We start from the raw sequence: 23,385 nt of genomic DNA, 5'->3' as shown, positions 1-23,385 counted from the left end.
GAATGTGGCTACAGCAGAAAGTTCCTCCTGCATATGACTTATTTAGCATCATGTGGGAAGAATTGTGATTTGCTTTGCCTAAATTTATGATAAAAGGAGAGATTAACATTTCCCTTAATTTTGAGAAAATGAAGAACTAACGCATCAATAACCTTCTGGGTAAAAATGAGAGTTCCTTTATGTTGCCAATTAATACCACTGAACAAATGCATGGATTTTCTATTTCCAACACGACTGTAATTGTGAGACTGTAAAGAAGAAATCATTTTGACTTCATCTTGTATTATTTCCAAAATAGCCCAGATTTACATTATAAATATAATATTCAAAATATTAAATATGCTTCACACATGTTAGAATGGATAAATTTTTGAAATCTTAAAAATACCAAGCACTGTGAAGATACAGAATGAACAGAGCTCTTATACATTGCTAGTAGGAGTACAAAATGGTTCACCCACTTTAGAAAACAGTTTCAGTTTTTTGTTTCATTCTGTTTTGTTTTTGAGATAGGGTCTTCCTTTGTCACCCAGGCTGGAGTGCAGTGGCACAATCACTGCTCACTGCAACCTCGAGCTCCCTGGCTCAGGTGATCCTCCCACTTTAGCCTTGTTGGAGTAGCTGGGACTATAGGTGTGTGCAACCATGCCTGGCTAATTGTGTGTGTGTGTGTAGATGGGATTTCACAATGTTGCCTAGGCTGGTCTTGAACTCCTGGGCTGAAGCAATTCTCCTGCCTTAGACTCCCAAAGTGATGGGATTACAGGTACGAGCCCATCAGTTTCTTATGAAGTGAAGCACACATTCTAAGACATGGCAATCCCATTCCTAGAAATCCTTTGCTATCTTTATCTAGGATGGAACAAAGTTTTTGTTTTGGGGACTTCCATTTAGGGCTGCTGTGTTTGTTTTGCAATATTCTAATTTGCTCTTTCAATTTCTTCTCAAATTACTAGGCATCCTGTTTACTCATGTCTTTTTATATTCTCCTCATTTCCCATAATTTCAAAGTTGCTGATTCCAAAAATGTTGATAAATCTCTTCTTTTAGAGCCAAATTATCATATATTCTACTCTTTCTGTTACGTCTAGTCATTATGCAAAATGCATAGTCTTGCTCTTGTGTGTACTGCTTGACATCAACTAGACCAAGAGCCTGTGACCCTTGCAGATAGTCTTCTTAGGGTATTTAATTCTTTTTTTACTGCTAGATATTTATTTTATAATCACTTATTTTAAAGATTGAATATAGAGGTTTTTGTGGCAAACCTAAGCTACTGGTAGCCACTCTTTACTATCAAAATAAGTGCTCTTACAATACAATCATATGCTTGAGGAAACATCTTTAGTATTTCCTAATGGTATAAATATGCTAAACAGTGAGTCATGTCTGAGATACAGAATTTCTCACAGTGGATGCATTTTACATGCCAGAAAACTTAATCAGCTATGATGTTAAAGTTACGTAGGGTTTATGTTGTTCCAATTTGCTGTGTTTGTCATTCAGCTGCCACACTGCTCTGTCTGCAGTTCACCACATCAGAGGCCATGCAGCTAGAGCCCAGGATTATACATCTTTCATTTTCTCTCTCTCTCTTCCTCCTATTTTTGATATCTCCTTCACAGCTTCCTTTTTACACTTTAACACATCTTCATTATAGCTAAAGAAAAACAAAAATCAAAATAATTTCAATAACTTCACTATAGTCAATAAAAAAGGAAAACAAATATCAAAACAATTAACATAAAACCTCATCACAATGTGCCCTATCCCCAGCTTCTTTTCCACCTCTATTTTTTATCACTGCCAAATATCACAAATAAAAAGTCTTTAGTTTTTTCCTGCATCTTCATCCCTCCATTCTCAGAAGAGCTGCTTCTGAGTTTTATAGTCTCTAATACCTAAATGCTGCTGTTCAGAGTCCCTGATTAATTTCTCCTCCCAGCATTAGGTGCCTTTTCCTGAATCTCATGCTCATGTGACTTTCTGCAGTATTGACACTGCTGATCACCCATTCCCTTTTGACCTACTTCTTAATTTTAACCTCCTCATTCTCATTTCCTTACTGCATAGCCTTCTCTATGGCCTCTTTTTCTCCACCTGCCTTATAGGTGTAACTTTCTCAAGGTTAAATTCTTGGTTTTCCCACACATGCTCCCCTTAGTGATTTCCGCCCCCAATATGCTTTCAACTTTCACCTCCCTTCAGATGGTTCAAACTCTGTTCTCCCAGCCTAGCTCTTCTCCAGGGCACCACATCTGCATTTGCAACCTGCGTCTGCATTTGCTGGATAGGGATGGTCCCCTTATACTTGACTCGGCATATTCAAAAGAAAAGTGGACAGTGAGGAACTGTGCACACAGCATGGCTTTTGGACTCTGACAAACCTGAGAGTTACAATTTTTCCTTGTCCACTTGTCCACTGTGTATTTATGGAAAAGACACTCAAATAGTATATGCAGCTGTAATTTAGAGGAAAGTACCCTGCCTTACAGAGTTACAGTGAAGATTAAATACCTAACATACTACCTGAAATATGAGTGCCATTATATTTCAGGCAGTATGTTTGATAAAATAAATATCTAGCAGTCAAAAAAGAATAAAAGACCCTAAGAAGACTACCTGCAGGTATGCACAGTAACACCTGCGTGATAGTCTGTGTTATTCTGTGTTATTGCCTCCTTTCAATGGCTTTTCACTTGTTGGAGCCCTCTGTCCTTAAATAGTATTATTGCAGTCCCATCATGAATTCTTTTCACTGTTTATCTTCATATCCCTTTAGTGGCCTAGTCATCTTGATTTTTATTTTTTCTTTGAATCCATATCTGTATTCCTTTGTATCTTATTATCTATAACAGATTATTGTAAAACCTTCCAATTGTTTCTTCTGCTTTAAGTCTCTCATTTCTCCAAATCATCCATCATACTGCCATTTAAGTTATCTTCCTAAGGAATAACAACAATGCCTTTAGATTTTTCCTCAACTAGCTTCAGTGGCTCCTAACTGCGCAATTTAATGATCAAACTCTTAAGCCAGGGGTTCCCAATCCCTGAGCCACAGACTGGTACCGCTCCATGGCCTGCTAGGAACCAGGCTGCACCACAGGAGGTGAGTGGTGATCCAGCCAGCATGACTGCCTGAGCTCCACCTCCTGTCAGATCAGTGGCAACCCTTATTGTAAACTGCACATGTGAGGGATCTAGGTTGCGTGCTCCTTAGAGGAATCTAATGACTGATGATCTGAGGTGGAACAGTTCCATCCCAAAACCAACACCCCACCTCAATCCCTGGAAAAATTGTCTTCCATGAAACCATTCCCTGGTGCTAAAAAAGTTGGGGACCACTGTCTTAAGGTACCATTCACCATCCTTCTCAGTCTGATTTGTAGTTGCCTTTTTAGTTTTATCTCCTACTTTTTCTCCTTATAAAATCTCTGCTTGATAATTAACATGCCATGAATGCTCAAGACGTTTCTTCCCTTCTCAATGCCTCTATTTCCTTAACAAATTCCAGCTAGACTCACCTGCTTCTTCCTCAGTGATCATGTAACATGTTGCTTGTACCTTTGCTAAGTGTATTTTTTTCTTTCTCTCTTATAGTGTTGTTAGGTATGTGGGTGTCTTTCTTCACCACAGTTGAAGCTCACTGGAAGCAGAAATGACTATACAACGAAGCTAGTAAAATAGAAATAAAAATGGAAAACTAGGATTGAGGAAAATAAATATGCCAACATTATGGCCCAATATGATTGTGATCATTGCCATTATTTCTTAGTAAACAAAATTTAATTATTTATTTTTTCATCCATTTCACAAATACATTTCACAAACGCCTTCCTTCCTTAAGTCCTATACTATGTTAGATCCTTGAGACACAAATGTCAAGTTCATAGGGAACTTAAGGTGCCAAGTTATATACTTCAAATTTTTCAAGAGGAAGATACAGATTATTCTTCAAAAAAGAAAAATTTCTCTCACTACTAATGTTTAAGAAAAGTTTATTGGGACCTTATGAAGCATCAAATAAAGTGATGGGCATGAGTCTCAACAATTTTCTCACAAAAATATAGATGCAAAACTCCATAGAGAATCAAAAAGCAGTTTACCTCACTACATTACAAGTACATTACAAGTACCTCACTACATTACAAGTACATTACATTACAACACGCAACAGCAATGGTGTCTTTGTTCATCAGCATCATAATCAAGTATAGCCAAACACATTGACAGCAATAGCTTTGACACATTACTCAAATTTGTTCTATACATTTTCTTAATACTTAGTACTAAGTGATTCTCAACTGTCAACTCCTATCACTGGCATGTCCCAATGTATTGTGTGGATTGTGACTGTAACTCCTAATTAAAAATTCAAATGAGCAAACTCTATGAAATAAATCTGCACCCAGTTCTTGGAACAAAGAGTCTTATTCTTCCTTAAATTCATAGGTAATCATATAAATACATGTGTATCTTTAATTTAGGACACAAGCATTATTTTTCTTGACTTTCGATGTCAATCTTTGGAATCAGAAGAGAGCAGCTGGCGTGTTCTGCCTGTCTGTCAAGATTCTGTTTTCCTTTTAGTTATTATTGTATTCATTTCCTTCTGAGCTATCTCTTTTCATTTTTCTGCATTTCCTCATCTGATGTGTAATGTATAATAGGTTGCAAGCATCTATTCCATTTCTTTGCCCAAAGCAAAGTGAAACAATAATACTAATATCTATCAACAGTGGTTAGCTCTTAGATAAACAAGTGACTTTATTCTTGTAGTAAAATGTTTTTAGTGGTGAACATGCTGTTTATGTGATCTGCTGAATAAACATAATTAAAGAATATAAATGGTTAGTAAATATTGCTATTTTGAGTCTACTGGCTTCACTTTAGAAAATTTTAACAAACTTAAATATTGTGGATAAAAATCCAGTTAGATGAAGATTTTTTTATTTGAAACTTGAATGTGAACAAAGCATGAAAGCTTTTTCTGGATTATGAAATACTTACTGAGACATATTAAAAACCCATTGAGTCACTGACTCAGCAACTGTCTAGTTTTGGGCACATAGCAGGGACTCAGTAGATGCTTAACATCTAAATAATAGAAGTATTTTCTACTCTCCTTTTCACTAGTCATCTTTATATTCTTGCCAAGTGACAGATATGGTAAACAGGTAGAGATAATTCGCATTGTCAATTAGATTAATGCTCATTATTCCTGTTGTTCATGCCATTCTGGAGCTCATACCCACACTAAGACACGATTTATTGCTCTATAGAGTACAGAATACTAGACTCTTTTCTGAATGCTGTTAGTGTTATCACCGTCCTCGATAATGTTAAAATTATACCCCACCACATTAGAACCATAAGCCTGATATCGGATTTCTTTTTCCTGTTGGTTGGGACAGGGATTGGCTACTGATTAGATGAAAGACAGTATTAATAGCATTCTTTCTTCCTTTACAATATTCTTATTTACATGTATATAGTTGACACAAATTACTCAACAGATTAAAAACTTGATGTAATTTTCCAAAGTCATGATATCTGTACTAGACTGTCTATACCAACTGTCAGAAAGGGAATAACTTGCAGACAGACTCATGCAAAGAAATGGGAGGGCAGAGTGGTGATGAGAGTGAAGAGATCCCTTCACCTCATATGCTGGTGTCAAAAAATGCCAGGTTTCAGCTCAATGGCATAAGACTGCTAAAAAAAATTCTGATGTGTACAAGACAGGCTCCACTGAGACAAACATCTCCATTACAACTTCGTTAATTGGGTTATCTAAAGGAATGTGATACCTTATTACTTCCAGAGAACAATCTTTCATATGTCCTGTTCCCTAAGAGGCCTCTCTTCAAATTCAAATAAGTCACATGATATTGAAGAACATGCCCTAGATTTGAATCCCAACTCTACCAATTATTAGTGTTATTTTGGTTCATCGTCAGCTGACTTTTTTATTTCAATAGTTATTGGGGAATGGGTGGTGATTAGAAAAGTTATTTAGCAGTGCGTTCTGAGATTTTGGTGCTATCATTTATGATGTGACTTTTAACATGTCAGTTCATTTCATTTTTCACAAAATGGGAATACTCTCAACCCTGCCAACTTAACTCAGTAGCATTCTTCCTGCCCTTGGGTGTCTCTTCCATCATCTCACAGATGGGACTTAGCTTTTTGCTCTGAATAGTCTTTCAGAACAATGTAAGGTCAGGCCTTCTGCAACATGTTTGCTCAATTTAACCTCTTCCCTGTTGCCGGTTTGCCTTGGGAGTCATTTTTCCTCTTGCTCCCCTCTTTCTTCCAACCTTTCAGGGTCTGATTTTCATGAGAAGCAAAGTTTCCCTTTGCTCCACATGTTGAATCCGTCACTTCCAAAGTGACCACAGCACCTGGAACACCAGCCTGAGACAATTCCCTAGGCACCTTGTTTGCTAGAGAAGGCCAGTTAGACATACCAGTTCCACAGATGTATTTGGAGAACCCAATGAGACAATGTGTTTACATATGCTTGTTAAATTCCGTAACATTAGCCGTAAACTTCCTACCCAGATTCAGTGATGTACACTGATTTGGCTCCCTCATCTTCTCTCATTCAGACCTTTACTAGGTTTTTAACACACACACACACACATACACACACGCGCACACACGTACAATCTATATTATTAATATATTATATAATGTTTGCATGGCATATCTGTTTTCATCATTTCATTTCAAGCTACCTATGTTGTTGAATTTGAGGTGACCTTCTTGTAAACAGTATATAGTTAGTTCATGTTTTTTCATCCACTTTGCAAATCTCTGTCTTTTTACAGGTAAATTTAGATTATTTATACTTAAGGTAATTATTTATATGCTAGAGCTTAAGTCTGCCATTTAATTTTGTATTTCATGTTATTTCTCTCTGGTTTTTATTACTCTGTTTTCCTTTTCTTATCTTCCCAAGAGTTATTTAGAAATTATTTAGAATTCCATTTTGATTAATTTATATTTTGAGTGCATCTGTTTGTGTCACTTTTATAGTTGTTTCACGGGGTATAAAAATATACATATGTGGCATCACATTCTACTAGGAATCAACATTTTTTCATTTCATATAGAGAGCAGAAATCTAACTTTCTTTTAGGTTCGTTTGCTATACTTCGAGTTAAACACCATTTTCTTGAGTATCAGATGGTGTGATAATTTTGATTCAATTAGGCGATCAATTAATAAAACTCTTGAGAGAAATTATAGTCTACTGTATGAACCCACTTGTGCTCCTTCTTCCTTCCTTATGCTCCCAGAATCTTTACTTTTAAAGGTTCTCTCTGAAGACATTCCTTTGGCCAGTTTTTGAGGGTAGATTGACAAATTCTTTTAGTTATTCTTTACCAGAGAATGCCTTTATTTCCCCTTTACTCCTTAGGAATAGTTTTGCCACATATATAGTTCACAGTTGACAGTTCTTATCTTAGCACTTGAAAAATGTGTCACTTCCATCTGGCCTTAATGGTTTCAGAAGAGAAATCTGCTATCACTTAAATTAGTGTAACCCTATGAGTAATAAGTCATTTCTTCTTGGCTGCATTCATGATTTTTCTTTGTCTTTTGTTTTTAAAAGTTTAATTATAATGTGTCTCAGCATGAATATTTTGGGTTTATTCTTTCCCAGATTTGCCCACCTTGAATCTGGAGGCTTGTGCCTTTTGCCAAGCTTGGAAAGTGTGGAGCTTTTTTCTTAAATACTCTTTCAGCCCCAAACACTCTGTTTTTCCTTTTTTCTGAGATGCTGTATTAGTCCGTTTTTACACTGCTGATAAAGGTATATCTGAGACTGGGAAGAAAAAGAGGTTTAATTTGACTTACAGTTCCGCATGGCTAGGGAGGTCTCATAATCATAGTGGAGGGTAAAAGCCACTTCTTACTTGGTGGCGGTGGCAGCAAGAGAGAAATGAGGAAGAAGCAAAAGCAGAAATCCCTGATAAACCCATCAGATCTCATGAGACTTATTCACTATCATGAGAATGGCATGGGAAAGACTGGCCTCCAAGATTCAATTACCTCCCCCTGGATCCTTCCCACAACGTGTAATTCTGGGAGATACAAATTAAGTGGAGATCTGGATGGGGACACAGCCAAACCATATTAGATGCTAATGATACAAAGGTTAGGTCTTTTGCTATTGTTCTATAGAGCTCTGAGATTCTTATTCATTTTGAGGGGTAAAAGAGTTTATTTCTGTTTTTCAGATTGGGTAAATTTTATTGATTTTGAGAGGTGAAGCCAGGTGGACTTCCTGGGTCGAGTGGGGACTTGGAGAAGTATTCTGTCTTACAAGAGGTTTGTAAAATGCACCAATCAGTGCTCTGTAAAAATGCACTAATCGGCACTCTGTAGCTAACTAGAGGTTTATAAAATGGACCAATCAGCACCCTGTAAAATGGACCAATCAGCACTCTGTAAAATGGACCAATCAGCAGGACATGAGCAGGGACAAATGAGGGAATGAAAGCTGGCCACCCCAGCCAGCAGCAGCAACCCACTCTGGTCCCCTTCTGTGCTGTGGAAGCTTTGTTCTTTCGCTCTTCACAATAAATCTTGCTGCTGCTCACTCCTTGGGTCTGTGCCACCTTTAAGAGCTGTAACACTCACCGTGAAGGTCCGCAGCTTCATTCTTGAAGTCAGCGAGACCACGAACCCAGCGGAAGGAACCAACTCCAGACACAATTTGACCTCAAGTTCACTGATTCTATCCTCTATAATTTCCACTGTACTATTGAGATCCCAGTGAGGTTTATTTTTTTTTATTTTTAATTATTATGTTTTTTGTTCGAGAATTCTTATTTAGGTCTTTTTTATAACATTTCTTTGTTGGGATTTTCTATCTTTTTGCTTCAAGAGAATTTATAAGTCAGTGTTGAAGCATTTTTATGTTTGCTTTAAAATTCTCATTAGATAATTCCAATACACAATTCATCTTGGCGTGAATTGATTGTATTTCTCATTCAAGTTTGATTTTCTGATTCTTGATATGATGGGTATTGTATCCTGCTCATTTTGTCTATTACATTAGGAGACTCTGAGTCTGATTTAAATCTGTTATTTTAGTAAGAGTCACCCTGTTTAGATGTATTATGTGGGTCTAGAGCTACTTTTAAATTTTCAGAACCTTTGTGGTGTCATTTTGGTCTGCTTGGATAAAGCGCTGTCGCTGGGGTTCCCACTAATCTTTGTTAGTACTGCCTGAGGGGACAAAAAGGGTTTCCCTGGGCCAGGCAGCCTGATATCTCTTAGTGGGGAAGAGGAGTCTCAGGCCTGGTCCATAAACACCAGGAAGCTTCCCTGGTCTGATCGGTTGCTGGGGTGAAATCTGTCCTGCCACTGTTGCCTGTTCCACCGCCCTATCTTCCACTGGGGAGAGGAGAAAAGAGATTCCCCTGCTGTTAACTGTTAGTGGGGCTCTGATAATCGCCCCTTCTGGTGGTGCAGGGCTCCCCCACTGTTGTAGGAGGGACTCTCATTCAACCTGAGATAAAATGAGTCTACTTGGGCTGCCTGCTGTTGCTAGGTTGTGGTGGGGAAGTGCCAAGCCAGATCACCTTTTTCCCTTTTTCTGATAGGTGTTCTTCCTTCAGTCTTGGTTCCAAAGCATGCTTTCTCTCTCTACCCTTCAGAGCTCTCCTTTGGTTTTCTCTTACATTATTTCCAGTGTTAATAGTTGTACTTACCAAGGATGTGCAGGAGAAATGAGTCTATGCCATCTCATTATATCATACTAATCAAATTAGTTTTTCAAAAAGAATCTCTTCATAATTCAGTTTTTCACTGAAGGCCCATGTATTGTTCACTCATAGTATGCAGAGTTCTACACTAGGTTTAGGGTGGCAGGGGCGGGTGTGCTTTCTACACCATTATCAGGCAATAGTTCCTACCCCTGGATTTTTTGTAATCTTATTGAGGGCAATGATGCCAACAAACAGGGACAGAAAAGTAAAGGAAACAAGTAAAATATAATAATGGCAAATAACTATACGTGTACAAAGTGATAGTGCACATGATAAACTTTATATGTAGGGGATGAAATATTGATCAAAGAAAATAAAGGAAAGAATAGAATGAGAAAATTTAAGGAAATTTTGCCACAATATTAAAATTAGGAGCAGAAAGGCATTTATTGAGACATCTCCTTTTAAGTTTACATATCACTTTGTAGCTCATGCCCCAGGGTCTGCCTCACTTCATCAGAGTGAGCTTGAGTATCCACCATACCATCTGTCCTGGGAAAGGTCTTATCTGGTGAGATTTGTGGCTCTTGTTCATCACATCCTTTATCTGCCACTTTCATTATCTGACTGTGCTTCTATGCACCCTTCCTTTATTGTCTATACTGTGTGTCCCTGATGGGACAAAAATCTGATGTTTGGTATTTTTTATTTATGGCCTATTAGTGAAATTCAGCAGTGATTGCAGTTTCATATTTAAGCATATTAAGCATCCAAGGAATAGAGGCTAATATAATTACCAGGTTTCCATGAGACCTGGAACCATAATCGCAAAATTCTTATGTAGCTTTACCTGGTTCTTCTAATTTTGTTTCTTTTGAGAGAAATTTATTCCTTGCTGTAATTTTCCTAAGTATAATATTATCTATTTTTCCTCTTTTACCAGTCTTATTCATATAGAGACATCTCTAGACATACCATTTGGACATTTCAGTAACAGAATCAGTATTTTTTATGGAGGAATTGCTATGGGCAAAGCACCGTGTTAAATATTGGATATAACTTATACATGGATTCTGCCCTCATTTGTCTACTGTCTAATAATGTTAGTCAGAATATTTACATAAATGCCTTTGTTTTAAGGATCCAAAGAAGAATTACACAAAAGGGTATTCAGGGAAGAGATAGATTCCTTTGGACTGGGTAGAGAAGGGAATATCTCAAAGCAGGACTGGCATTTATAATATGCCCTTCTGTATGTCAGAAAACAACAGATGCTGGAGAGGATGTGGAGAAATAGGAATGCTTTTATACTCTTGGTGGGAGAGTAAGTTAGTTCAACCATTGTGGAAGACAGTGTGGTGATTCCTCAAGGATCTAGAACCAGAAATACCATTTGACCCAGCAATCCCATTAGATATACCCAAAGGATTATAAATCACTCTACTATAAAGAAACATGCACATGTATATTTGTTGCAGCACTGTTCACAATAGCAAAGACTTGGAACCAACCCAAATGCCCATCAATGATAGACGGCATAAAGAAAATGTGGCACATATACACCATGGAATACTATGCAGCCATAAAAAATGAGTTCATGTCCTTTGCAGGGACCTGGATGAAGATGGAAACCATCATTCTCAGCAAACACAGGAACAGAAATCCAAACACCACATATTCTCACTCATAAGTGAGAGTTGAACAATGAGAACACATGTACACAGAGAGGGGAACATCACACACAGGGGCCTGTCAGGGAGTGAAAGGGAAGGGGAGGGAGAGCATTAGGACAAATACCTAATGCATACAGGGCTTAAAACCTAGATGATGGGTTGATGGGTGCAACAAACCAGCAGGGCACATGTATACCCATGTAAAAAATCTGCACGTTCTGTACATGTATCCCAGAATTTAAAGTAAATTTTTTTTTTAAAAAGAATGAAAGCTCAAACATTGCTATGGATCCTGAATATCGAAAAGACAATAAAGACATATTGTGAACAACTTTATTCCGTTTAGTTCAACAGCTTAAATAAAACAGGCAAATTCTAGATAGATACAAATTTTTCAGACTCACTAATGAATAGAGAAATATGAATAGCTAAATATCTATTAAACAACTGAATTCATAATGATAAACATTCTCATTCTGAAATTTTCAGGACCAGAGAGGTTTCTTGTTGAATATTCCTGGGAAGAAATAAATAATACCAATTCTTCACAAAATATTTTAAAAACATAGAGAAACATGTTCCTACTCATTTTAAGAGGTCAGTATTGCTGTGATATCAAAACATTGAGGAGATATTCTAAGAAAAGAAAATTATGGACAGTATCTTTCAAGGTTGTAGATGCAAAAATTCATAAGAAAATGTTAGCAAATCACATCTACTATTATTATGTATGTTAATAATTTGTGACTTTTTCAACAAATGGTACTAGGACAACTGGATATCCATGTGCAAAAGAATGAAGTTGGGCCCTTACTTTATGCAATATATAAAACTCAGCTAAAAATTGAATAAAAGCTTAAATGTAAGAGATAATACTCTTAGAAGAAAGCATAGAGTTAAATCTGCATGACTTCAAATTTGGAAATGTATTTTTAGACATGACATCAATGTATAAACAACAGCAATTACAAAACAGATAAATGACCATAAAAATTTAAAACTTTTTTTCTTCAAGTGATACTATCAAAAACTTGAAAACATAACCGACAATATAGGAGAAAATATTTATAAATCATAGGTGGGGGACTTGTATCTAGGATATATAAAGAATTCTTATGAATGCAAATGCAAATTAAGACATCAATGAAACATCACTTCAGAAGCACTAGGATAACAACAATCAAAAAGCGTGATATTTCTGGTTCTAGATCCTTGAGGGATCGCCACACAGTCTTCCACTATGGTTGAACTAATTTACACTCCCACCAACGTGTAAAAGCATTCCGATTTCTCCACATCCTTGCCAGCATCTGTTGTTTCCTGACTTTTTACTGATTGTCGTTCTAACTGGTGTGAGATGGCATCTCATCGTGGTTTTGATTTGCATTTCTCTAATGACCAGTGATGATGAGCTTTTTTCATATGTTTGTTGGCTTCATAAATATCTTCTTTTGAGAAGTGTCTGTTCATATCCTTCACCCATTTTTTGATGGGGTTGTTTGTTTGTTTCTTGTAAATTTGTTTATGTTCCTTGTAGATTCTGGATATTAGACCTTGTCAGATAGATAGATTGCAAACATTTTCTCTCATTCTATAGGTTGCCTGTTCACTCTGATGATAGTTTCTTTTGCTGTGCAGAAGCTCTTTAGTTTAATTAGAACCCATTTGTCAATTTTGACTTTTGTTGCCCTTGCTTTTGGTGTTTTAGTCGTGAAGTCTTTGCCCATGCCTATGTCATGAATGGTATTGCCTAGGTTTTCTTCCAGGGTTTTTACTGTTTTAGGTCTTACATTTAAGTCTTTAATTCATCTTGAGAATTTTTGTGTAAGGTGTAAGGAAGGGGTCCAGTTTCTGTTTCCTGCATATGGCTAGCCAGTTTTCCCAACACCATTTATTAAATAGGGAATCCTTTCCCCATTGCTTGTTTTTGTCAGGTTTGTCAAAGATCAGATGGTTGTACATGTATGGCATTATTTATGAGGCACTGTTCTGTTCCACTCGTCTATATATCTGTTTTGATACCAATACCATGCTGTTTTGGTTACTGTAGCCTTGTAGTACAGTTTGAAGTCACGTGGAATGATGCCTCCAGCTTTGTTCTTTTTGCTTAGGGTTATCTTGGCTATGTGAGCTCTTTTTGATTCCATATGAAATTTTAAGTAGTTTTTTCTAATTCTGTGAAGAAAGTCAATGGTAACTTGATGGGAATGCCATTGAATCTATAAATTACTTTGTCCATTTTCATGATATTGATTCTTCCTATCCATGAGCGTGGATTGTTTTTCCATTTGTCTCCTCTTTTATTTCATTGAGCAGTGGTTTGTAGTTCTCCTTGAAGAGGTCCTTCACATCCCTTGTAAGTTGTATTTTTAGGTATTTTATTCTTGGTAGCAATTGTGAATGGGAGTTCATTCATGGTTTGGCTCTCTGTTTGTTTATTATTGGTGTATAAAAATGCTTGTGAGTTTTGCACATTGATTTTGTATCCTGAGACTTTGCTGAAGTTTCTTACCAGCTTAAGAAGATTTTGGGCTGAGACAATGGAGTTTTCTAAATATCCAATCATGTCATCTGCAAACAGAGACAATTTGACTTCCTCTCTTCCTATTTGAATACCCTTTATTTCTTTCTCTTCCCTGATTGCCCTAACCAGAACTTCCAATACTATGTTGAATAGGAGTGGTGAGAGAGGGCATCCTTGTCTTGTGCTGGTTTTCAAACGGAATGCTTCCAGCTTTTGCCCATTCAGTATGATATTGGCTGTGGGTTTGTCATAAATAGCTCTTAATGTTTTGAGATACGTTCCATCAATACCTAGTTTATTGAGAGTTTATATCATGAAAGGGTGTTGAATTTTATCGAAGGCTTTTCTGTGTCCGTTGAGATAATCATGTGGTTTTTGTCATTGGTTCTGTTTATGTGATGGATTATGTTTATTGATATGTGTCTGTTGAACCAGCTTTGCATCCCAGGTATGAAGCCAACTTGATCGTGGTCGATAAGGATTTTGATGTGCTGCTGGATTCGGTTTGCCAGTATTTTATTGAGGATTTTCACATCGATGTTCATCAGGGATATTGGCCTGAAATTTTCTTTTTTGTTGTGTCTCTGCCAGGTTTTGGTATCAGGATGATGCCGTCCTCATAAAATGAGTTAGGAAGGATTTCCTCTTTTTCTATCGTTTAGAATAGTTTCAGAAGAAATGGTACCAGCTCCTCTTTGTACCTCTGGTAGAATTCGTCTATGAATCTGTCTGGTCCTGGAATCCCATAACTGGGTATATACCCATAGGATTATAAATCATTCTACTATAAAGACACATGCACACGTATGTTTATTCCAGCACTATTCACAATAGCAAAGTCTTGGAACCAAACTAAATGCCCATCAGTGGTAGACTGGATAAAGAAAATGTGGCACATATACACCATGGAATAGCATGCAGCCATGAAAAAGGATGAGTTCATGTCCTTTGCAGGGATATGGATGAAGCTGGAAACCATCATTCTCAGCAAACTAACACAGAAAAACACCACATGTTCTCACTCATAAGTGGGAGTTGAACAATGAGAACACATGGACACAGGGAGAGGAACATTACACAACAGGGCCTGTCAGGGAGTGGAGGGCTAGGGGAAGGATAACATTAGGAGAAATACCTAATGTGGATGACTGGTTGATGGGTGCAGCAAACCACCATGACATGTGTATATCTATGTAACAAACCTGCACGTTCTGCACAAAAAAAGACAGATGATTACAAATGTTGCGTATGTGGAATATCAGAAGTGTTTTACTTTGTGGGCCTGAATGTAAAATGATGCAGACACTTAGAAAAATATTCTGGTAATTTCTCTTAATAGTAAACACAGAATTACCCTATGACCAAGCATTCCCACTTTTATGTGTATATTCAAGAGAAAATAACATATGTCTACACAAACACTTGTACACAACTGTTCATAACCACATTATTCATAATAGCCAAATGGTGGAAACAACCCAAATGTTCACCAACTGATTAATTGATAAATAAAAAGTGGCACATCTATACAATGGGGGTAATTTGCTACAACATGGATGAACCCTGGAAACATCATGCCAAGTGAAATAAGCCACTAATGAAAGACCACATATTATATGATTTACTGTATGACATATTTAGAATAGGCAAATCAATGGAGACAGAAAATAGATGAATGATTACTTCTGTCTGGAGAGGTTGGGAGAATAGAAAGAGTAGCTAAATAGTACTGGCTTGCTTTTTGAGGTGGTAAAAATGTTGCCAAATAGACTGTGGTGATGGTTGCACAACCCAGTGAGTATACTAAAAACCACTAAACTGTACACTTTAGGTGAATTTCATGGCACATGAAGTTTATCTTACTAAAGCTGGCATAGGAATAATAATGATTTTCCTAATGACTGAAAATACTGAGCAAACTTTTTATTCACTTATTTGCCATTCCTGCATCCTTTTTGGTGAAGTGTCTGTCCAAATCTTTAACCTATTTTTTAATTGTGTGTTTTGTCTTCTTTATTGATTTGCAAGAATTTCATGTTCTTTCTTTATTGTAGATACAAGTTTATTATCACCTATACTCTTTTGCAAATATTTTCTCCCATTCGTGGCTTTTATTTCCTTTTATTAATAGTGCCTTTAATGAGAAAAAGCTTTAAATTATGAAATACAATTTATCATGTAAGACTTCTTGGCCTCTATAATTGCATGGGCCAATTTTCATAATCAAACTTCTCTTGTATATCTATATATATTCTATTTGTTCTGTTTCTCTTAAAAATCCTAAGATATGTATAAACACATGCATATATGTACATACATACATTTCATCCTATTTTTGTGTGCACATACATATCCACAGACATATAGGCTTAAAGACTTTAAGATTACAAACTTATAGATTTTTAAAAATCTTTAAGTCTATACATATGTGTTTATATATGTATGCACATATGTTTATACATGTATTGGTACACAAATACTATATTTGTATAAATGTATGTACATATAGTTTCTATCCTTGATACACATATACATATGTACATGTATATACGCAGAGAAGACAGAAACATTAAAACAAATAAAACAAAATGCAAACAATTGTTGAATTTCCTAAATTGATTAATTATTTTTAGTTGACAAAAATTGTATGTATTTATTGTGTACAGCATATTTTGAAATATGTATAGATCATAGAATGGCTAAATCAAGCGAATTAACTGCGTATTACCTCACATAGTTACCGTTTTTTGAGGAGACAATACTTAAAATCTACTCTCTTAGAGATTTTCAAGAATACAATATGTTATTAGCTATAGTCACCGTGTTGTACAATAATCTCTTGACCTTATTCCTCCTATCTAACTGGAATTTCATACCCTTTGACCAACATCTCCCCAACTTCCCCACTCTCAACCCCTGATCACCATCTTTGTACTCTCTGCTTCTATGAGATCAACTTTGTTAGATTCTACATTTAAGTGAGATCTTTGTATGCCTGGCTTATTTCATTAACATGATGTCCTCCAGGTTCATCCATCTTGTCTCAAATGACAAGCCTTTTTTTAAAGGCTGAGTAGTATTCCTCTGTGTATATGTAACACATTTTCTTTATCCTTTCATCCATTGATGAACATTTAGGTTGATTCCATATTCTGGTTACTGCGAAGAGTGCTGCAATGAACATGGGAGAGCAGATATCTCTCCAACATACTAATTTCATTTCCTTTACAGATGCACTCATGAGTGGGATTTCTGGATCATATGATAGTTCTATTTTTCATATTTTGAGGAACCTCCATACTGTTTTTCATAATGACTGTGCTAGTTTTTACCTTCCCACCAAGAGTGTGCAAGAGTTCCCTTTTCTCTACAATTGCTGAATTTGATTTAAAAATATGAGATTTCTTTGTGCTATATAACATTTTTCTATATATTTAAAATCATGTCAAAGTTTTTAAAGTCTGATGTAGATCCTAGACTTATATAGGAAGCAAAAGTCAATTATCTTGAGAATGGAGAAGACAAATTCACACACTGAAATCTATTCAGTAAGAAATAATGAACTATATAATATACATTTGTCTTAGTCCACTCAGGCTGCTATAACAAAATACCTGACACCAGGTAATTTATAAAGAGCAGAAATGTATCTCTCACTGTTCTGGAGGCTGGGCATCCAAGGACAAGGCACTGGCAGCTTTAGTTGTCTGGCACAGGCTGCTCTCTGCTTCACAGTTGGAGGGAAGAACACTGTGTCCTCACGTGATGAAAGGCAAAAGGGTAAGAGCACCAAAGAAATACCGTGTGAAGCCTTTTTTATAAGGACCCTTATAGTCCTTATAAGGAATTAACCTTATGACCTAATTACCTCCTAAAGGCCCCATCTCTTAATACTATCACAATGACCATTGTTTCAACACTTGAATTTTGGAGGGGACCCATTCAAACCATAGCAATGTTGCAACAGGATAAACCCCCAAAATATTATGTTGTATGGAACAAACAGATATAAAATTCATATTCTATGATTCCATTTATGTATAACTCAAGAACAGGTAAAATGAATTAACTTATGAAGATAAAAATTAGAAGTTTTTGCCTAAAGGGAATAGGGACTTAATGGGAAGAGAGCATGAAGGAACATTCTGAGGTAATGAAAATATCCCATCCTCGCAGGAATAGTGGTTACCCTGGTGTGTAAATTCATCAAAACATCAAATTGTATGCTAAAAATCTGTACATTTCAGTACACATGAATTTAATCTACTTTTTAAACAGTCACTATACAATGTTCACAATTAAAAGCAGAAAGAGAGGACCGGGCGCGGTGGCTCAGGCTTGTAATCCCAGCACTTTGGGAGGCTGAGGTGGGTGGTTCACGAGGTCAGGGGATTGAGACCATCCTGGCTAACACAGTGAAACCCCATCTTCACTAAAAATACAAAAAAAATTAGCCAGGTGTGGTGACACGTGCCTGTAATCCCAGTTACTTGGGAGGCTGAGGCAGGAGAATCGCTTGAACTCAGGAGGAGGAGGTTGCAGTGAGCTGAGATTGTACCATTGCACTCCAGCCTGGTGACAGAGCGAGACTCTGTCTAAAAAGAAGAAGAAGAAAAAAAAAGCAGAAAGAGAAAATTAAACATTAAACAGTTTTAGCCATGCTTTTGAGTTATTCATGAAACTTCACCTATATAACCTCAGGTAATGTTTCCCTAACCTGTGTTTAATTCTGATTATTGGCTTATTCTCAGCTCTATTCCATGAGTTACCACTTTAAATACATTATTTTTAGTAGCACTAGCTACTTGTATTAATAGCACAAGCTACTACTATATTCATAGGCAGACTAATTTTAAAAATTACCTTTTAACTTTTCTAGCAGTCAGGAACTGATATTCTTAATCTCAATGCTTACTAGCTTTGGGATTTGGAAACAGCCTAACATGCTTGGACCACAGCTCTCCTGAGATTTAAGCAGGTCAGCTCTAGGATTATTTACAGTTTCCAATACGAATACTTAATTTCAACCTCAAAGTATGATGTGGAAAGTGTTCCTCTTAGAGTCTCAGTCATAATACTTCACGTAGACCATCATTCCTGAATAGATCATATAAACAGTAGGATTTTTGCATGGAAAAAAAATAAGTTGAATTCAACATTTCTTCCCTTGGAGAGGTTCCAATACCCTTGTAGTTAAGGCTGCTGCAGTGTTAACACATTACAGACAGAAAAAGTAAAACATCGCTAGCATTACAAAATGTCTAGGAAGAGACAAAGACGTAAGCTGACTTGCTGAAGTTCTCTAGATGATTCACTTACAGAACTGAGAGCAGAAATTTTGTATCTTCTGTTTGATTCCCTCTAGTGGTGTAGTGTCCTCTCAGAAGGATCAGATTCAATGTTCAGATTCTTAGAAAGGTGTCATTATGAAAAACAAAACAAAACAAAAATATTCACATCAACAAGGAGCCACCTGTCACTCCACATTTTATTTTCTCTGCAGATTAGAATCTACACGAACACACCTATGATTCATGCATGTCACCCTAGTGGGAGTCATCTACCATGTGCCTGGTGTCATGAACAGACACTCTCAAGGAGATGTCCAAGGAGACAAACAGAAATCTTCTACACTTGGTGATGGAAGTGAATGTCTTCATGGAAGGCATGAAAAACTCCACATTGCTGTGGGTGTCTCTGACTGATCAGCTTCCACCTGCCTGCGTGGGATTCTGATAATGGGCCTATTTTCAGGTCTAACCCGTGATCTGTAACTTAAAAAAAAAACTTTTCAAGATTATTCTGCATTTAATATTTTCATTTCCAGGAAGCTGTTTCCAAAATTACTGTCTGAGCTTTCAATTAGTCAGAAACTTGATATGAATTTAGCCTTTGAATCTCAAAACACAAGCCACAGACCTGTTCTTTTATGTCATAATTAGCATAGCTCTCTGCAGATAGGCCTAATTCTAGAAACCTTCCCAGACTAGTTATATATCCTGAGGAATTCAAAAATTCCCTTTTCAGTATTCTTTTATTCACACTGCATCTCCTGGTGTATCATTTTCAAATCTAGAACAAAAGATAAAGGAGAAACCTTGAAGACATTATGCTGAGTGAAATAAGAAAGACCAAAGAGAACAAATAGGATATGATTCTGTTTAGATGAGGTACCTAGAATAGTGAAATCCATAGAAACAAAAAGTAGAATAGTGGTTATCAGAAACTAGGGGAGAGGAAATGAGGAGTTATTGTTTAATGGGTTCAGAGTTTCAGTTTGGGATGATGAAAAAGTTCCAAATATAGATTGTGGAGGTGGTTGCACAACAATGTGAATATAATTAATGCCCCTGAACTATAAACTTAAATGATTAGAGTAATAAATTTTATGTTATGTACATTTTATCACAACGAAAGGGAAGAAATTTAAATTAGCTTATTCATATACATTAGCTGTCCCACTACCTTAGATTTGTAAAAAACTGCTGATGTGTGTTTGGGTAATTTTCACTAAATGGCACCTTTACACTGCCAAGTTTATATGTAGAAATGTTTTTCTCACTTACATAATAAAAAATGTTCATCATGTAATACAATCAGTAGTGAAAATGTACACATGGGGGTCATACATTGCTAATGTGCTAAGAAGGTAGAAAATGAGTATAGACATGTCTTAAATCTCAAGAATTTATATTACAAAGTTTCAAGAAAACACCTTTCAAATAGTCTGTATATGACCAACCCATATGAAAACAAAAAATGCCTACATGGAGAAAGAAATGTCATCTAAGATATAGATCTTCACCCTCCCCATCACTGGTTAGAGCCCTGCTGGAAAATGATATATATTTCTAGATTACGGAACTGAAGAGGAATGGAGATACGTTCTAGAAAGATGAGAGGGTCATCACAGAGGTTTAAAAGCGTTTAAAGGTGTTTTTAAAGGTTTGGAAACAACATCCATGAGGACAAAATTGATTCAAATTCTTGTAGAACCAGTCACTAATAATCCCAGCTACTCGGGAGACTGAGGCGGGCAGAGAGTTTGAAGCCAAGAGTTCAGGAACAGCCTGGTCAAGATGGCAAGGTCCTGTCTCTTAAAATACTTAATTAAAAAATAAGTAAGTTCATGTGGAAAGAGTACATGATATAAACATTGTTAGAGGGGCCCTTCTCCAACGCAAACAAAAGCCAGACACAGATAAATGGAGTTTGGCTCTAATGAGAGGGATTGTTTAGCTGTAAGAAAGGATTTCTCTCTATTCAGAATAGGAAGTCTCAAGAGCTCTGTCTCTGGAGCTCATCAAAATTAGGGCAAATGTGCTTCTGTCTGGGATGATTTAGTTGGAGCCCTTCCTGAGGGATGGGGGATTGCACCAATCTTCTCTCAGAATCTCTTCCTGCTCTATGATTCTAGGATAACCCATGGGTGGAGAGGCCACACGACCAGCTGTTTTAAAATATTGTTAGGAAAGCAAATAGTTTGTGTGATTATTTGACTAATGTTATAGAATTTGTTGATTTTTGCTTGAAAATGTGCTGATAAACTGAGTAGTATCTTCACTATAAAAATGGGAAAACTCAGCTAGTAGGGAAATTCTTTTCGTAGAAACAACTGTAATCATATTTAATACACATTAAATTATACATCTATCTTTGAGGGGCATACAAACACCCCATTTAAATGACCAGCAGAGAACTTCTGAGGCCAGGGACACACTCATGTTAAATTAATTGCAGCGGGGGGTGCCCATGGACCACATTTATGAATAATTATCCTTTGCAAATGATTGCAAATAATCTATAGCATGGCTGAATTATGCACAAAAAGGATCATCTTAAGTCTGTACCTGGGTTGTAGTATCTCGTTATTTACTCCATAATTTTCAATTTACATGAGGAGATGCATTAATGAAAAGTACTTAGGGGAGATGAATTATAGAAAGAGCAATTCTAGAATTGAGCAAATGTCTCTGATTAACATGATTTACATTTTTATTATAGAATATGACTACAGATAATGTTTTGCCTAATTCATTTTATTTATAATATCAAAGAGACTTCAACTCTGATAAATTGTGATTGCTTTAAAATTTAGGAAATATGGAGCAAGAAGACCTTACTGTATTGGTTTAGGTTAGACGTGGAGTCCCTGGAAAAGCCACATGTTAGGAAACAGTGGTATCCATAGCAGTCAAGTCCATAATTGAAACTTATGCCATTCTATTAATGGAGGCAAAGCTAGGAGAAAAAGGGAAACAATTTGAAAGTTATGTGATGATTACAAGGAGTTAAGATAGTAGCATTCAAGCTCATCATATGCACACCTGAAATAGTATTTATTAAATTATTGTACATAGTGGGAATGGGGGGCACTGCTAAGGCTTGAGCCAAAACTGGTTCTTTGCTGGTCTTATACAATTCTTCAATATATCTTCATTCACAGTATCCCTTATTGATTTAACTAAATTCATAAACCAGTGTACTGTTGTTCAGTGAGAAGGGAACAACTATATAGCTACCTCGTGGAGAAGAGTTAACGGACCCACTACTATCCACCGTTACACAGTGGATCTGCATGGGGAAAGGTTTGTTTGTGTAGAGAAAATAAATAGAAATTTTCACATCTGTGGAGTGTCCAACATTGGACACCCCGGAGTCCCCAAGATACCACTAAAGGAATGCTGCCACTTCTATAGGTAATAGAAATAAGGCTGACTCCTTATTTTTGTGTTTGACTGCTAATTGCTTTTAAGCCTCACCCCTCTTCTTTCATCTTCTGCACCACATCTGGGAAAGTTGATAAGAAAGCCTGGGCGCCCCCTCCATTAGCACCTGTGAGAGACAAACTTTACAACCCCCTGTCCACCCATGTGCAGGAACTCTCACACCAGCCCTTCCCACCTTCCACAATAAAAACCCTCCTCTCTTAAGCCAGTTTCAGACCCGCTTAGGAAGAGTGCCTTGCTTTTTCCCCACAAAACTCTTCATTAATAAATGTTTTTATACCCTCTTGGTGTTCATGTGGCATCTCCCGTTTTCATAGCCAAACCAAGTTTTGGTTGAGAATACATCCTGATTTTGTAGGTTGGCACAACACCAGATAGCCCTAAGGACATTAGGACTCTATATGTTAGAAGAGGGGAACGGGTTGTGTACAAATAGCAGGATTGTGCACATTTAGCTACACCCACAAGGGTGAAGTAGAACACAAACAAGCTACAGACTTTTGAATTGGATGCCAATATCTCTAAACTAAAGGCTGAGGCTATATCTAGCTCTATAGACTAGAAGATCAAGTAGAAATCTGGCTTATTTTATTACGCAGGAAATATTACAGTAAATGCAGGGAAATTTTATATGTCACTTTGATTAAAAGTGATGAAACAGTTTTAAGGGACTATTTTAATCTTTGAAATTTATGGATTTTTTGGTCAGTATCCCACCTTTATCTGGCTATATA

The 23,385-nt window shown here is 36.7% G+C and overlaps 1 long non-coding RNA gene across 3 annotated transcripts in view; it reads right to left on the bottom strand.

Annotated features, from left to right (window-relative positions):
* Window positions 1-1,327: 1,327 nt before the first annotated feature.
* The window catches only part of LOC129041956 (uncharacterized), a 161,541-nt gene continuing 139,483 nt past the window's right edge, over window positions 1,328-23,385 (bottom strand). For all 3 annotated transcript variants that reach the window (XR_008504028.2, XR_008504026.2, XR_008504027.2), the window contains 5 exons: window positions 22,046-22,163; window positions 19,242-19,331; window positions 17,580-17,679; window positions 3,525-3,675; window positions 1,328-1,660 (listed from right to left, as the gene is read on the bottom strand). This is a non-coding gene — a long non-coding RNA (uncharacterized LOC129041956). The remainder of the gene's footprint in view (window positions 1,661-3,524; window positions 3,676-17,579; window positions 17,680-19,241; window positions 19,332-22,045; window positions 22,164-23,385) is intronic.

Source organism: Pongo pygmaeus, chromosome 7 (assembly GCF_028885625.2).
Source record: "Pongo pygmaeus isolate AG05252 chromosome 7, NHGRI_mPonPyg2-v2.0_pri, whole genome shotgun sequence".
Taxonomy (NCBI): Eukaryota; Metazoa; Chordata; class Mammalia; order Primates; family Hominidae; genus Pongo; species Pongo pygmaeus.
This window is presented reverse-complemented; position numbering and strand designations above follow the sequence as displayed.